Source organism: Lygodium microphyllum, chromosome 16 (genome assembly GCF_053477565.2).
Source record: "Lygodium microphyllum isolate KBCC chromosome 16, Lygodium_microphyllum_v1.1.10, whole genome shotgun sequence".
Taxonomy (NCBI): Eukaryota; Viridiplantae; Streptophyta; class Polypodiopsida; order Schizaeales; family Lygodiaceae; genus Lygodium; species Lygodium microphyllum.
Window position 1 is genome coordinate 44365811 of NC_141150.1, and position 16806 is coordinate 44382616.

The window sequence follows — 16806 nt, forward strand, 5'->3', positions numbered from 1 at the left end:
CCTAAATCCAAAAAACCAAAAAATTTACTTGTAAAGAAGATTGAATACCTCTTCAAGTCCTTCACTTCTTATCTATCTCAAGCATCAATTCAGGGCAAACCCTACTTCAATACTTTGATTTGGAGCATACAAGCACTCAAAGCTTGAATCCGTTTGTCTTGACAACGAAACCAAAATGTGGGAGCTCACATTCGACCACCAAGGCCTACGGACTACTTATTGTTTTAAGCGTTTCAAGCCAAGTGCAATGGCAACCTCTCACATAGCCATGCGTACTCTCACACCTACAAGTGTAGTGAGCTTACCCTCATGCTCGATCGAGTTGCCTCCTCCCTCAAGCACTCCGATAGCTCCACAATCGAAGGTGCAAGCTCAAGCAAACTCGATCCTTAAGCTCCAAGCTTCATGCTCCATTGCTACACCTACAAGATAAGAGAAGAGAAGAGAAGAGAAGAAGAAGAGAGGAGAAGATGGAGAGCTTTTTCACCATAGTCCCTCACCCTCACACACTCACTCCCTCACTCACACACAAGCATGAGCAAGCAAGAACAAGAAGGAGAAGAAAAAGAAGAGGAGAGCTAATGTTGGCCACAAACAAGAATAATCTTCTTCGTTTACTTTTTGCCTTTTAAACAAGCCTAATCCCCTTTGGGCACCCATCCTTTTTTATGTGACCGACTATTTTAGCCTAGGTTCTCTTTTCCTATTCCCTTTCTATTGCCATCTCGCGCGAAGGTGAAGCTCCTAGAATGAACGGGCTCTACAGATTGTCTCGTGATGAACTAACAACACAGGTGTGTTTCTGGCAGTAAAGAACCCCCTACTGTACCCTTTGATAGTGAAGGACCTCTCACAGCAGAGGCGGAGGACCACTCAAGAAGTCCCTTTACAAGTCGTTTTTCTCACAGAGAGAAGTAGGAAAAAAAAGAGTTAATAAAGTTTGAGTTAATATGAGCTTGACAAGCTTAAAAGAGGCACAAGTCTCTCCAACTTGACAAATCGTGGTGGGAGTATGTAGTCACTGGCGTCGATTCGATCAAAGACATGTCATCGTCCTATGCAGATCATTCCAAATCATTTAAGCTTTTTAAAAGCTTTAAGCTATTAAGCTTAACTTAATCTTAAGGCTTAACTTTCAATATATTACATAGTAGGCGTTCATATTGTGGTACTCTCGAATCGGTTCTGAAACTTCAGTAAGCCCTTATTCCCACATGCAACTTGGATGAACAAATTTACAGCAAGTAGGCTGTCACACGCAGTCTATGCGGAAGACTATTTTGCTTGGAAGAATACCATTTTCAATTGTCATACTCGAGAAAAGCAAAATCGTAAAAGCAAAAGCATACTAATAAACAAAGCCAATTTGTGGTGATCGTATTCACATGTTACTAGAGGATGAGCGACGGATCTTCAATCAAAACCAGGATGTCAGATCATAACATGGATAATTTTATGGGCAAAGCGATTTGCAAGAGCCGACTATGGAACAGAAATTGGATCTAATCATGATGTAACTTCAAGAAGAGCGAAGAAAATTGTAAAACTTGCAAGTATAATTGGCTGCACTTCAACAATCCACTATCGAGCAAGACAGAGCGCAACTTGAAGATGTCATATGACGTACTATTGATGCGATGCTTAATGCACCAGCTCTTAGGAAAGAGACAAAGTTAAGTAAAAGAAATTTTAAATTTCGCACTTTTAATAGGCAACATGATGGAAAATTTGTTATGGCTTTCATTAATCAGTTTGACGACTATTTTCATGAAGAGCAATATGCTTTAAAATATAAACTTAAATGTGTCACTAACCATCTAGCAGACAAAGCATCATTATGGTGGACTGTTGTCCGCAAGAGTGTTGATTGTCCCTTTACTGGGAAGCCTTTCAAAATAAATTTTTGCAGAAATTCCTTCCGTCTCGATTCCATGAGAAAGCCATCAAACAACGGGATCTCCTATAACAAAGAGATCGTGAATCCATCCGCAATACACTAAGAATTTTTTGAGTGCCTTACTTCAACTTCGAATGCTTAAACATGTTCCTAAGGCGACCCACAAGTGCAAGTATATGTCCGGTTTGCTTGATCACTTCTATGCGGAAGTGGATATGTTTAAGCCAAAGACTTTGGAGGATGCAATTTCCTTAGCACATGATGCGGATGATAAAATTCATGGACAAGAAAAGTGACTACAACAATTTTCACTTAGTGGTAACTTTGGTACAAAGCAATTCAATTCTAACTTCTGAAAATTCAATTAGAATCGCTTTGCTCCTTATTCTTTCCGTAAACCCTAGACTCAACCTCTTGCTTTACCATCAACTACTAGTTTAAACCCTAAGCCTTCCCTCCATCCAAATACCAATATACCCAAACTTCTAGCCCTTACCAACAATGTCTCTAAAGCAAAGCTTATGGTTTGCTACAAGTTTCATCAGTCTGGACACTTAACATCAAAATGTCAGTTCAATAAGCAAGCTATTCAAATCAATCACGTGGGAGCAACTGATGATGAGAACCATGAAGATATGCCATACTTCACTGAAGATGATGACGATATCAACAATGCTTCAAAAAATTTACCAGGTATACCAAATCCTCATTCGTTATTAACAATGAAATGTTTTGTGCATGGTAAAGACAAGATTGTTTTGCATGATGATGAAAGCACGCATGATTTTATTTCTGCAAAGTTGGTAAAATAATTGAAATTATCTATTGTTTCAACTCATTATCGCATAAAGACTACATTCTTAGCCACTAGATACAACGGTACATAAGAAGTGCATAGTTTAGAGATTAAAATCTGTGATTATGTTGAGCGCAGAAATGTATTGGTTGTGCCTTTGCATGCTAGTGATATTATTTTAGGAATTCCTTGGTGTCACAAGCATAACCCTGACATAGATTATTCCACACATTCCATGAAATTTTATTTAAACGAAACCCAAATCATATTATATGGATTGCATACCTTTGATAATTTCCCACTGTTTAGTCACACACAAGCTAAACGTGCATTGAAAAAATGTAGTAAATCATATTTAGTATGGGTGAATGAAATTGAAGCTAAGGAAAATAATATGCATCTTAGGCATGCACAATTACTTTCACAGTTTAAAGATTGTTTTGATGTTGACTTACCACCTGGTTTACCACCTACACATCCTAAAGACCATAAAATAGATTTAATCCTAGGTTCTCAACCACCATGTAAAGCACCTTATAGACACAATCAGATTGAACAAAAAGAAATCCAAATACAAGTTGAGGAATTATCGAGAACCGAGGACTCATTAGGCCCGGTAGTTCTCCTTTTGGTGCACCTATCCTATTAGTTAATAAAACAAATAATACATATAAGATGTGCATTGACTATCGTGCCCGAAACAAAATCACTGTTAAGAATAGACATCCGATCCCCAGGGTAGATGACCTCATGGATAAACTACAAGGGGCCACTGTTTTTAGCAAGATAGATCTCAAGTCTGGATATCAAGTATGCTTGGATGCATCTAACATTTTTAAGACTACATTTAGAACTCAGTTTGGTCATTATGAATCTTTCAGTTTGACTAATGTACTGGCTATATTCAGTCGTATGATGAATCGTATATTTTTTAAGTATCATAATTGTGTGATTATTTTCTTTGATAATATTCTGGTTTTCAATAATAATGAGAATGAGCATTGTGAACATCTATCTTTAGTTTTCAAATTGTTGAAAGATAATCAATTATATGCTAACCCTGACAAGAGTTAATTTTTTCAAACCCAGATTGAATAGTTAGGTCACATTGTTTCTTCTGATGGTATTCGTGTTGATCCTACAAAGATAGAGGCAAGTTTGAATTGGCTAATCCCGAAAAATGTGCATGAGTTACGCTCTTTCTTAGGCCTTGCCAGCTTTTATAGAAAATTTATGATAAATTTTTCATTGCTTGCATTGCCTTTGACGAATTTGTTAAAGAAAGGTGTTGTGTATCATTGGTCTAACAACCAACAAAAGTCTTTTGATTTTTTGAAACATGCACACATGCACCTGTTTTGCAATTACTTGATTTTAGTCAACCATTCTTCCCAGTAGTCACTGATGCTAGCAGATCAGGAATAGGAGCTATCCTCATGCAAGATTCACATCCCATAGCCTATTTTAGTTGCAAACTTAAACCTTCTAAGTTGAAGTATTCCACCTATGATAAAGAATTGTTAGTTGTAGTTCAAGCCTTACATAAATGAAAATACTATCTGATGGGATCCGAATTTATGATTAAAGCTGACCAGCAAAGTAGCAAACATCTCCTTAGTTAGCCACAAATTTCTGACCGCCATATTAAATGGGCTGCTTTCATTCAAAGTTTTCATCCACTTATCCAATATTAGCCAGTAAGAGAAAATGTTGTTGCCAATGCATTGAGTAGAAGACCAAGTATCCATAGTATTTCCATTCTATCCTTTGATTCCCTTACTCCTATGAATGATACCTATGACCATGACCCCAGTTTTCAAGCTGATTTGAACAAATTAGTTGATAATAACTAGATTCCAATTGATTCTTTGTCTTATTCTGATGGATTTATGTTTTATGAGAAAAGATTGTGTGTTACTGTTCAATTTAGATAATTTGTGTTGCATGAAATTCATTGTCCTCCATATCAAGGTCATAGAGGTATTATTTCCACTTTCAAAACATTGGTTGAAGATTTTTACAGGCCGCAAATGGAATCAAATGTTTCTAACTTTGTTTCTAAGTGTTTAATTTGCCAAAGAGTCAAGCGACACCATGGTAAGCTATATGGTTTGTTAATGCATTTACCAATTCCTAACCGTCCATGGGAACATATTTCAATGGATTTTATAATTGGTTTGTTGCCTAATACACAAGCTAATCATAATATGATTTGGAATACAGTAGATCGATTTAGTAAACAAGCATATTTTCTACCATGCAAGAAAACATTAATTGCATCTCAAGCTGCACGTTTGTTTTTTAAGACTATTTTCACTCATCCTGGTTTGCCAAAAGTTAGTATTTCTGATCATGATTCTAGATTTTGTAATAATTTTTGGACTACTCTGTTTGCTAATTTGGGTACTAAGATTAATTTCTCATATGCATTCCATCCTGAAACCAATGGGCAAACAAAAGCTACTAATAGTACAACTCTAGATCTTTTGCGTGCATACATAATTTCAAAACCACAAACATGGGACATACAATTGCATCTACTTCAATTTTCATACAATAATACGCCACACATAGCTACTCATAAAGCACGTTTTGAAATCATTTATGGATATAGATTGCCTACACCTGTCACATCATTGTCGAATAAAGTTAAAGCTACTAATAATATTACCAATCTGTGTGCTACAATTTTTTGTCAAGTTAAAGATATGATTGCAAAATCCCAACAATCATACACTAACCAAGCGGACAAGAAAAGACAAGCCATGAGTTTCAATGTTGGTGATTACATTAGGTTATGTTTGGTTACGCATTGAAAAGAGAATATTGAAAAGTGTTGAGAGAAACACCCTGTTATTCAATTAGCACCTGGGTTTTATGAACCTTTCAAAATAATTCACAATATCAATGACAATGCATTTAAATTAGAACTACCCAAACATTGGAAGATCCATAATACTTTTCATGTCAGCTTGTTACGACCTTTTAGAGGCCAATTACCTGTCCACCTTGTCTATGCAAACCCTCATTTGTTAGAAGAAGAAACTGAAATCCTTGAACCTGAAACTATTCTAGACACCGACTTTATGACCACTAAAACTGGCCATAGATATTTTAGATATTTGGTTAAGTTTAAAAGCCATCCTATTGAAGAGGCCCAATGGATACATGCCCATGACCTAAGTGCTTACCCCTCACTGTTGGCTCCACATTGAGCTAATAGCAATTGAGGACAATTGCTATCCCACCCCGGGGATATGATGCCATGAGGCATATTTCACGATGGATTTCATGACCATGATGGATTCCATAAAACTATTTATTGCTAGGACTCGTACACAAGGTGGATTCCTTGTGTAAGAAGTTGACAGGGGCACATGTCCTTTTCGGGCGTCATATTAATTTAATGTGCACGTGGGTGATTTTGTAAAATATAAATTAAATTAATGGACGTTTACAAGTTTAGAGTGCTCACTCGAATTAAATTAAGGTTAGGATAGAGTTCAAACCTATTTAATTATTTTGTAGTTGAAGACTGCTAGGTATTCACTTTTGTTGGGTTTTATTTAATTATATTTCTAATAATTGTGAATGCTCCAATTGATGTGTAGAGCATTCGACAATGGCGTTGGGTAGCACCAGGCGATGGTGTGAATCCAAATGCCTAGAAGAGTTATTATTTTTTATGGGTGCGCACCTTATCACTAAAGACGTAGCGCCAATATTTATTTAAGCAAGCTTATTTATTAAAGCACTTGACAAAACATTTATTATCTTGTATGCGCATAGGCACTCGATTAAATATTTCATTATTTGATATTTGTATTTGGACACATACCAACTTTTGGACGCCCAAACACCTTGCTTTATATTTGGGCAAACACAAATGTAAATGCAAATGCATGTTATTTGTAAAGTGGGCTATTTTTGGGCTTGAAGATAAATAAATCTATAAATACATGCCTTGTGGAGTGCTCGCACAAGACATGGCGGGAGATTGCACCCAATTTGTCCCTTTTGTCTCATGTCATGCAAATCTGCTTTTGCTTTGTACTTGAAATTATGAAGGTTTGTAGAGTTCTTTGTTCTTGGTGACCTTTCAGCATTCACTACGCACGCGTACACCATCCGATCTACGCACCACGTATAGTAAACACAAGGTGGCATATGCATAGGTACCTTTACCCCAAACACTTAATGGTGTTAGGTAGTTTGATAAGTTTTTGAAAATGAAATTAGGGCTAGCCATCAAGAGTCTGAGTATGGAAATTGGGTTTGATAATTTTCCTTGAATAGTCACAATTGTTTGTCCATTCTTGACATCAGAGAGTTGTTTGCAACTCAGCTAGTGGAGTGCTCAGTCTCTCAATTGAGATGTTTAGGCAAGATTGAAGTAGTTTGATGTACTTAAGGGCAATACGTTGAATTAATGGCTTTGTTGAACAAGTGTGGTTGAAGGTTTCTTATAATTATGTTGCTATTCCTTGCCCTTATTAGGGTTCCAAACATATTGTCTTTAGGTATAGCTTCATGTCTCAAACTTTGGTTTGTGTGTAAGTGCACTTAGATGTTCACCCTCCATATTCATATGGGATAACCTTAGAATGTTCCATAAGGTTATGTACCTATTGTGCAAGAACTAAAAGTAAGTGCACATTGTGGCTATCATGTGTCTAGTGGAACATGCATCGTATGATTGCACGGGCCCACAAACTCCTATGTATATACCAAACTAGGATTCCCTACAAGGTCATGTGAGATGTGTGGCTATCGAACCCCTATTAAATAACAATAAATTATTAAATCAAAATGTAAAGAAATACAATTTGAATAAGAAAGAAAATAGAAACAAGAGAGAAGAGAAATAGAGAAAGCATGCATGACACGAGATTGGGTGCAAATCACCCCATGCATGGGCAAGCACCTCCCCCATGCATGTATTTACAATATTCAATTAAGCTTTTATGCTCAAAATACATTGAAAGCATCCTTTTTGAGTTCTTGCTTTTCCTTTCCTCGCATGGCTTGCTTTTGTGCAAATAAATAAAACACACCCTATTCTAAGTAGCTTTATAGTCTTGTAATAGAGCGGATCTATTGTGCATGTGCACACGCAAAGTCCTTGTGCTTATAGGTGCATACAAAATAGATTTGACAATGACTCTTTCTCACATAGCTTATGCATCTCTTGCACACTCGATCCATCTATCCTTCTCCCAAACCGTTGGAAAGCAAGAGCGAGTGAATCAACAAGGGTGTAGTAAACTCATAGCCTTACATTCTCCTTGACCTTGCAAGCAAAAGCTCAATGGTGGCTCCACAATTCATGTGCTGGTATGTGATTAGACTCCTCTACTCCATAGCTCTTGATCCGATCTATAACCACTTGATTTGAGAGGGGAAATGCAAAGAAGAAAAGAAGCAACCCAACCTCTCCTCCATTTTGCCTCTCATCCAAGAAGGGGGAGAAGAGAAGAGCACATGTAAGGAAGAAGCTTCACCTCTCAAGAGTAGATAGACTGGAAGAAAGAAGGAGAAACATGCTCTCAACCACGATAATGAGCTTATCTATTCACTTTTCACTTTTGATACATAGGCTTTGAGTTGGGCTTCCGCTTAAGTTGGGCGATCACCTCTCCTATTTGGCTCTTGGCTAGTCTTTCCTAATTTATGCATACATATTTAGATTACACCAACCATCATGGAAGTGAATGAAAGCTAGTGCTCATGTCATTTTCGATGTGTGAGTCTTTCTTCTTGGTATAAAATATCACAACTTACATTATCCTTTGATTTGAATAGTTTTTGAGAGGCTTGAGTTCAAACTACTTATTTTGTCTTGTACATGTTTAAGTGCCCTTCTCCCGAGGTTGAATTTAGTTACAATGGAGAGTAGGTTGAACCATTGGTTATTTTACAAATTCAAAATGTCTTCCCACCTTTGGATGCCTTTCTTAAAGATTCTCTAGCTAATAATTCTCAAAGAGAGACCCAAGGGAGGGTGAAGTTCATTATTTCACTTAAGCAAAGTTTATCTTTGTATTTGAACCAAGAGGACTACATATTTTCAACAAGAGGAGAGGAATTACTTATTGTGACCTAAATTTTTAAAAAGAGAGCATTGAGTTTAGAGAGTTTATTCCATTTGGGGTAGTCTTTGGCAAAAAGGTTGCCTACACTTTTGTGCAATAGAATCGGCTAGTCCTTGTAAGCCTATATGATCCTTCTTACAATCCATTTGGAGGCAAATTAATTCAATTAAGTGTTCTAAATTAGGGAGAAATCAAGTAGCCCTAGTGCACCCTTATTATCGAGGAGAATACAAGTGCTCCATGCTACTTTAGGGATCTTTCTTTTGTTGTCATTAGGATCCCATGAGAGGCCTTTTCATATGGTCTCAATTTCTTTAAGATCAACCTTAGGGGGACTTTGACAATAGCATTTCATGACTATTGATTTGAACCAAGTTAATTTGGAAGCTTGTCCAAAAGTCTAGGCCTTTTTAAGGCATCTACCCTCTATTTGTTGGACCACATGTATGACCTTTCATTGTGTGTCTCTATGATGCTATGGGTAGCTTTCATCTTAAACCAAGCCTCTTTCTCTCCTTGAGACTACCTGACCTTTCTAAGAAAATAATGTTAAATGCATTATACCATGCTATAAATCAACTATAAAATAACGGGACAATTAAAACTTGTAAATAATTCCTATACCCTTTACAGAGTGCATGTAGTTAGCATACAATGAAACCACTGCAATTCTTCATCATCCATAAAAATAATAACCACCCATTGGTTTTGAGGGTCTTTAAATACCTAATGTACAAACTTAACAATCTCATATGACTATCCCTCCACTTCTTCTTACATTGTTTGTGTGTTGCCATGTGTGGTTAGGGTACATGCTCTTCAAGTTCCTATATAGAGAAATCTAACGACTTTAACTTCTCATAAGTCGATACAATTGAGAGACTAACTATTTTGAACCAACCAATTTCTAGTAGTCTTGGCTCTTATTGGCTCCAACTGATCCTTAGTGTTGTATGAAATGAGTTGTAATGACTTCATCTTTATTGTTCATTGTTAATTTTCCCCTTGAAGGGGGGCTGATCATTCATTTTGTGAAGTGGGGGAGATTGCCTCTAACTTTGGAGTAGCTTCTTTTAGAGGTTATAGTTATTATTGCTTAAATTGGGGGAGCCTTGTTTATTGGGTTTTTAAAATTAAATAAATTTGGGGCCATGAAGGAAGAGAGAGAGAGAGAGAGAGAGAGAGAGAGAGAGAGAGAGAGAGAGAGAGAGAGAGAGAGAGAGAGAGAGAGAGAGAGAGAGAGTGTGTGTGTGTGTGTGTGTGTGTGTGCTCCTTAGCTTGAGACAACACAACTTCTCTTTTTTTGGGGGGGTGGTGGTTAAAGTCATATTAATCAAGTTCTTTTTTTGAATTAGATTTGGGATTCATAGCAGTTTGGGAGTTGAAAATGAAATCTCCATCTTTGTCATTCAAGGAGATGTCTACTTGGCCTCTAAGCTAGAGGAATTCCTCAATTAAAATGTTTTCTCTTTGTTTCCCAAGGGGAAGGAGTATGAACCATAATTCTCTTGATCATCCAATTCTAGAGAGGAGTGAAATTATTTTGGCTTTTAGGTTTATTTATCTTATTGGTTTAGAGCTTATTTTGTTTAGCTTTCCTATTGTTAACCAATTGAAAATTATTTGCTTGTTCATCTTGGGGGGGCTTTTTTAGGTTCAAGGGCATTAATCAAGGCAGTCCTTTGTGAAATGGCCATGTTTGTGGCATTTAAAGCATGACTTGGGGAGGTTCTTGTAAACCACTAGATGGTCCAAGATGTGTTCTCCAACTTTGTCAATGATGTCACAAAATTTAGGTGGTTCTTTTGCTGTGTCTACCTTGACTAAGACACTAGGATGCTAGCGAGGGTTCACCAAGTTGGCTAGAATTCTAGCTAGAGGGGAAGTTTTCAAATTCAAGTATGGATAAAGGTACACACACACACACACACACACACACACACACACACACACACGCGCGCGCGCGCGCACGCACAGAGAGAGAGAGAGAGAGAGAGAGAGAGAGAGAGAGAGAGAGAGAGAGAGAGAGAGAGAGAGAGAGAGAGAGAGAGAGAGAGAGAGAGAGAGAGAGAGAGAGAGAGAGAGAGAGAGAGAGAGAGAGAGAGAGAGAGAGATGCTTCTCACTGTCCCCATTGCCCTCACTGAGGACCTTCATGGCCAATTCCCCAGAATTAAATAAGGTGAACTAGTTGTGTGTTAGTTATTGCATAGAGAGCACATGAACTCCCAACATTGCCTTATTTTTGGTCATCTAAACCTTCAAAGATTTAATCAATGGACATGGTCCATGGCACAAACAAATAAGATTCCTATTGAGGGTTGCTTGCCCAATGGAGTTCATAGTTGAGGTAGTTAAGTGGCTGACAACATGTTTTCTCAAGAAGTCTTCAAAATGTTATCGTCATAGAGTTTGGTGGAGCTTGTCATGGTAATGGTTAAGGAGTTGGTAGTGTGTTGTCTATAAAATGACACTTGTGTATCCCTATGTAGCATGGCAACACCTTGGTTGTGGTGAGTAGATAGTTGCGAAAAAGAGCAAGGCCATGTTTGGAACTCCCTTGGGCGATGAGATTGCAATAGAAGACCCTTGCATATTTGCCACATGTCAAAGCCCCCCTAAATTTGAACTCCCTTAGGTGATGAGACTGCAATAGTAGACCCTTGTGTATTTGCCACATGTCAAAGCCCCCTAGTTTTGTTGGGTGGAATGACTACTTCCTCCAATCAAATGAAAAGAAAGTTCTATTTGGGAGGTACTTCTTGCAATGAGATGACTAGCTCCATCCAAATTTGTCACTTCTAGTGTTAGAACATGATCTATCTTCCACATGTTTTGTATGAGCCCTTCTTAACATTTATGTAGTTTTCTAGATTTTCATTAACATAGTAATGTTGCATGTCTTATAATGTATTCACATCTCAAACTATGGCATATTGTCTTATTGTGGCTTCTTTGTGCCATATTTTTTGTTACGTTCCATATACTTGCATGTATTTCCTTTTACAAACTATTGCATTTGATTTCTATAGTATCTATTTCATCAAGTGCTCGTTTTCTTTTGTTACTATTATAGATATTTCTAGTATTTTGTAAGGGGTGGTCTAACTTACTTTCAAATTCATTTCTTGAACTTGGATGGACAAAATCAACAGACTCCATGACAAGGCAAGATGGATCTTCTTTAAGACCCTACCAAAGACAAGCGTAACTTTAATAAACATGGTTTCACTTAACACGATTGCTCTTAATACACATTTCCCAACACTAAATTGATCTCGAGTGTAGTAGAGGTTGTGTTAACTAGTTTTGAGATCTTCCCCTACAATGTCCATTGCAATATTTAATTAAATAGACCACCACACACAAACATAAATGGATATTTCCTAAACTTTTGAAGCATTGTTGCAACCACCTAATGTTGAATATTTGCTCTCATGCATAGTAGACATAACATGCATAGCATTATCATGCTTTCCCATGGTAGATTCCATCTTGCTTTTGAAGAAATGAACATTTTTCTATGTTCCCATTATGGCAACATCCTATTGAGAGATAGGCATGTGAACCCCATGTATGCAAGGGTGGATAAGGGTAGCTCAGTGTGAATGAGCTAGAGGGTAGGGAGAAACCCTAGCCCTAGCCATCTAGAGGCTATTTAAACAACCTAGAGGTCACTCTCAACGTTGAGGAGAGTGTACTAGTTGTACTTGCGAACAAATCATTAAGCAAGATCTTCTTCTTGTACTTGAGCTCTCTCTCTCCCTCTTGTGCGATTGAGCAGCTTAGTGAGGCCCTATCTTTATGAGTGAGTGGATTGGGATGAAGCCCAATCACAATTGTTTCAAGAATTGACTAACTAAAGAAAAGAAGTATAGTTTCGAGTGGAAAGAGTTCCTTGGAGAGGCTTTCTTTGTGATTACATCACCTTGTTCTTGCTCTTTGCCTCGAGCTTATGAAGCCTAAGATAGATGTCCACAGATCGTGGTGGACGCCCTCCATGTCAGACGGGTCGCCCGCCCGAAAGTAGGGTTATGAAAATAAGATCTTTGCTCTGCTCTTCGTTTCTTTCCTGGATCATCGCATTTTTCTGCTTGCCTTCGTGTTTTCGTCCGGCATCTCCATCTCCATCGCCACCGGCATCGTCCTTCTCCCCCGGTACGTTAACACTTTTGATTATCTTCATTCGCATCCGTTCTTCTTTGAAGAGTCTTTGCTCGCTGGGTGTAGAGTTCTTGCTATATAGCTCGAACGCCTCTCTGAGGAAGCTTTGGAGGTCCCGGTGGCCTGGATCTGGTGCCTCTGTTAACGTACTCTCTGATGAGCTTTCTTTGTAAGCATTTCTGTGTCGGATTAAAGAACGATGCATAAGAATCGCCCTAGAGCCGAAACCCTAACCACGGATTAAAGAACGATGCACTACAATCAGCTAGAATCGAAACCCTAACTTTGACAGGCTCTCCGCAAGTTAGTCCAGTCCACATAGATTTCAAAGTTCACGCAGCTGATCATTTACCAGTAGTCCCTGATACCTGCTAATCTCCAGGTCTGTCTTTGCACAAGTGGCGTCTTTGACTGAGGCTTTGTTTTAAGAGTAATGAGCAGCTGCCCATTTACTTCCTCGTGGGTCAAATAATGAGCACTTAGATTTCTTCTCATACAGAAGCAGAAAACTTCCAAGCTTGAGGTGTAGAAGGATAGTCTTCGGTTTGATTCAGTATCATGTCGTCAGTTTCTTGCAACGTTGGTAGTAAGGAGATATTTGAACTCAGAGCTGTATAGGGAATGGTCTCAATGCAGTGGTAGAAAACTCACAAGCCTGAGAAGATGATATCTCTAGCGAATTACCTTTTGCCATTCACGAGGCTGTAGAACATTCGAAACAACTTTCTTAGTATGGCTAATTTTGTATGGCTGGTGCTAACTACCTCTCATGCATGCTTTTGTTTGAAAGTTATGACCAGTTGTGTAGTGCTTAAGTGAACATAATATTTGATTGCTTGGAGTTGTTTTTCAGATTTTGAGCACTCTGAATTCTTTGTGTACGGACATTTAATTGGTCTAGTTTATTATGTGATCCAGAGGCTTCTAACTGAGAATCAAAGGTTGGTTGTTACCCATGTTACTCTTAGACAAGAGCTAGCTACAACTCTGCAAGAAGTTTAAAGGTTGTAGCAATTGTCGAGTGGAATTGAAGCTGATAAGGAGTAACATCTTAGAGTTCTAGCTGAGAAATTTCCAAAGATGAAAGCTGAGCTTCGTGCTCTCGAACCCCTTAAAGTTGACTTGCAAAGGATACAAGCCAAGGCTTAGAAGCTCTTAGGTAGTCGCTAGGAGCTTGCGTAAGTACAACAATTAAATCAATAAATATTAAGGGTTCGTATAGATGCTAAATAGGTTCTGATACTGAAAGCTAAAGTTGATGGTCTGCGACAAGAAATTCAATGTAACGGCCTTTTGGCATTTTTGAAATCTCCAATCCATGGTGGTCTGTTTGGTGAAGGATTGGTTGGATGTCATGCTTGCATGTTCGTTCAACTAACATTTCATTGTTTCTCAAACAGGACTGCTTTTGAGTTTGAAAATAAAGCAAGTACTGAATTGTTGGAGCAAAGGGGTGCTACGGAGAAGTATCTTATCTCTATGGCTCGAGAGGTAGAGAAGTTGCGAGTAAAGTTCACAAATGTTGAGAAAGAGGCTCAAGGTAGGCTGACTTTTAGATCTTCAATTCCTCTCATTAGTGTTTTAGAGTTTGAAATTTAAACTGGTGTTTTTTTGGGTATGGTTGTACCTGGTGCATTTAAAGCAGTCTATGGGACAAATTTTACCTATTGTGCTGTTGAGACATTCGGAGATGGATATGGCGTAAGCCAGGTGACTACACATACTTGGCTTGAAGGATTGCCATTTGATTTGCTCATATAAATTAATTTTATGGGTATGATCTATTTGTTTTGTTTGGCAGATTGATGCTGCCACAGATAATGCTGCATTTGGAGTTGAAGCTGTACCAGCTTGGGGGGTTTATGATATACAACACGGGGGTCTATCACGCCGCTAAATGGTTAGATCAAGGTGTGAACTAGTGTCAAAGGCTCGTTTATGTGCTATTCTGTGCAATTGCTTTAGTTAAAATTTTTGATACTTCCTTCAGAAAATGATTATCTAGAAAACTTGTGGCTGAAGATATGTATGAAGCTATGTGAAAGCTTGCTTCTGCATTGAATTTTAAAGAATGAAGTGAAGTTGAAATTTTATCTTTGCTGAAGGCATAATGAAAAGAATCAGTGTCGAACTTTCTTAATTGTCTATATTATCAGTTTGACTAGCTGATCAGAAGGTGTAGTAGGTTCATACAAAGGGATACAATTTTTAGCCTAGTAGGATTAGTTAGGTAGTATGACTACTGCTAGGAATTAGATATGCTCAAATGCTTGCTATGATATAGTATCTTGTAACTTGTTGCAATTATTATTATTATTAAACTTTCTACTGTACACGAAAGCTCCATTGTTACTATTTTTGTCACCAGGTGGTGATACTTTTTGTAGTTGCTTTTCTTATTTACTTATATAAACATTTTATTTATTTTTATTTGAGTTGTTGCTTTTTATTCCCAAAGTTCTCTTGGAATAAGTCGGACTCTTTGCATGGCCAGAAGCGACATCCATTGGGAGAAATTGGACTAATGGTTTGTCTGAGCCTTAGGATTGGTTCCATATTGAATGGACATTGAAGAATAGAATGCTAGTGGATTGGGGTTGTGTGCTTAGCCATTGGAGATGATGTAAGACAATGAGCTTGGCCAAGATAGAAGATGCACATATAAGAATGCCCACGGAATAAAGGTCACTGTAACTGAGTCACATTACTCTTTTTGATATGGTTGCAATGATAAAAGTTGCTCAAAACAACTTGAGAAATGTAGGAGTCACCATTCTTAAAATTTAGGGAGTTACTATTTTTAGACCTTAGAATTTGTTTGCGTCATTATCTTCATTTTTGTATGAGGATTAATTCTCAGGTTTGTGCCGAGGTCAAATTTTGCACCGATCATGGAGAATTTTAGATTGGAAGGTTTAAACGGAAAAATTATTACATGTATGCCATGTGAGGTAAATTTTCAAAAGAGATAGAGAGAGCATTAAAAAAAACGTAATAGATATAAGGGGTAGATTTGAGAATGAAGTTTTGAGAAGCCGAGAGTTGATTGCTGTAGTTTCATCAGTTATGGAGAGTACTTCGTCCTTGACTCATGTACGGAGGTAGAGCTTGCTCTCTTTGATCAACTCTTTCTATCCTCATAGGAAATGCTTTGCATGATGGACTGATTCCATCGAAGATACAATTTTATATTTTCTTTGCATTTTTACTGAGGCAAGAGCCTCATTGTTTAGGTTCAGGAGCAGCTGTTGACTTCTTCAATGAAGGAACTAAAGGAAGTAATGACCATGCCACACAAGAATATGGTTTTTCTACTTTGATTTAGTATTGTTCTGGTCACAGACATGTTGGACAATAAGAACAGTGAATTCAGAGATTTGTAGACTGTAATTTTGCATATGAATCATTGAGTTTTGGTCACAAAAAATGTTTTTTTAAAAGGAATGTTGATTTGGTCATGCTGCACTGTTCTTATGTAGCTGGAATTTACTTAGAAAAGATGAAAATCAACTATTTATAGGTTATGTATTTTGGAACATTTCATTTTTATAACTTTTCATCTTTTAATTGATAAAGAAATATCGAGAGGGGCATTGGTCTTCGGGGTGAATCTGGTCTTCAGCAAGAGAGTGAGGTTTCTGTTTTTTTGTGTGTGTAAAAAGACTAGGTGTTGATTGAAGGAACTACCGCTTTATGTGAGTCATAGACCGGTTTCATGGTTTCATCCTCGGGATTTGAATTCTTTTTTGTAAGAATTTAAGCTTGGTCAGTTTTGGGTGAAAAAGGCCATACACAGATTTTACAAAGATTATAAGACTAGAGAGATGACAGACATGGACAAAGGCAAAGGAAAACTCCC

The 16806-nt window shown here is 37.7% G+C and overlaps 1 protein-coding gene across 4 annotated transcripts in view; it reads left to right on the forward strand.

Moving 5' to 3' along the window:
* Window positions 1-12757: 12757 nt before the first annotated feature.
* Window positions 12758-16806, forward strand: part of LOC148022757 (protein FLX-like 3) — a 35996-nt gene continuing 31947 nt past the window's right edge. The window contains exons 1-4 of one of the 4 annotated variants that reach the window (XM_087695673.1): window positions 12759-12941; window positions 14348-14438; window positions 14593-14657; window positions 14749-14858. The gene's annotated coding sequence lies outside the window, so the exon portion shown is untranslated. Of the gene's footprint in view, window positions 12942-14347; window positions 14439-14592; window positions 14658-14748; window positions 14859-16806 lie in introns of all 4 variants that reach the window. The other 3 variants (XM_087695672.1, XR_015693536.1, XM_087695671.1) reach the window with 3 other exon arrangements.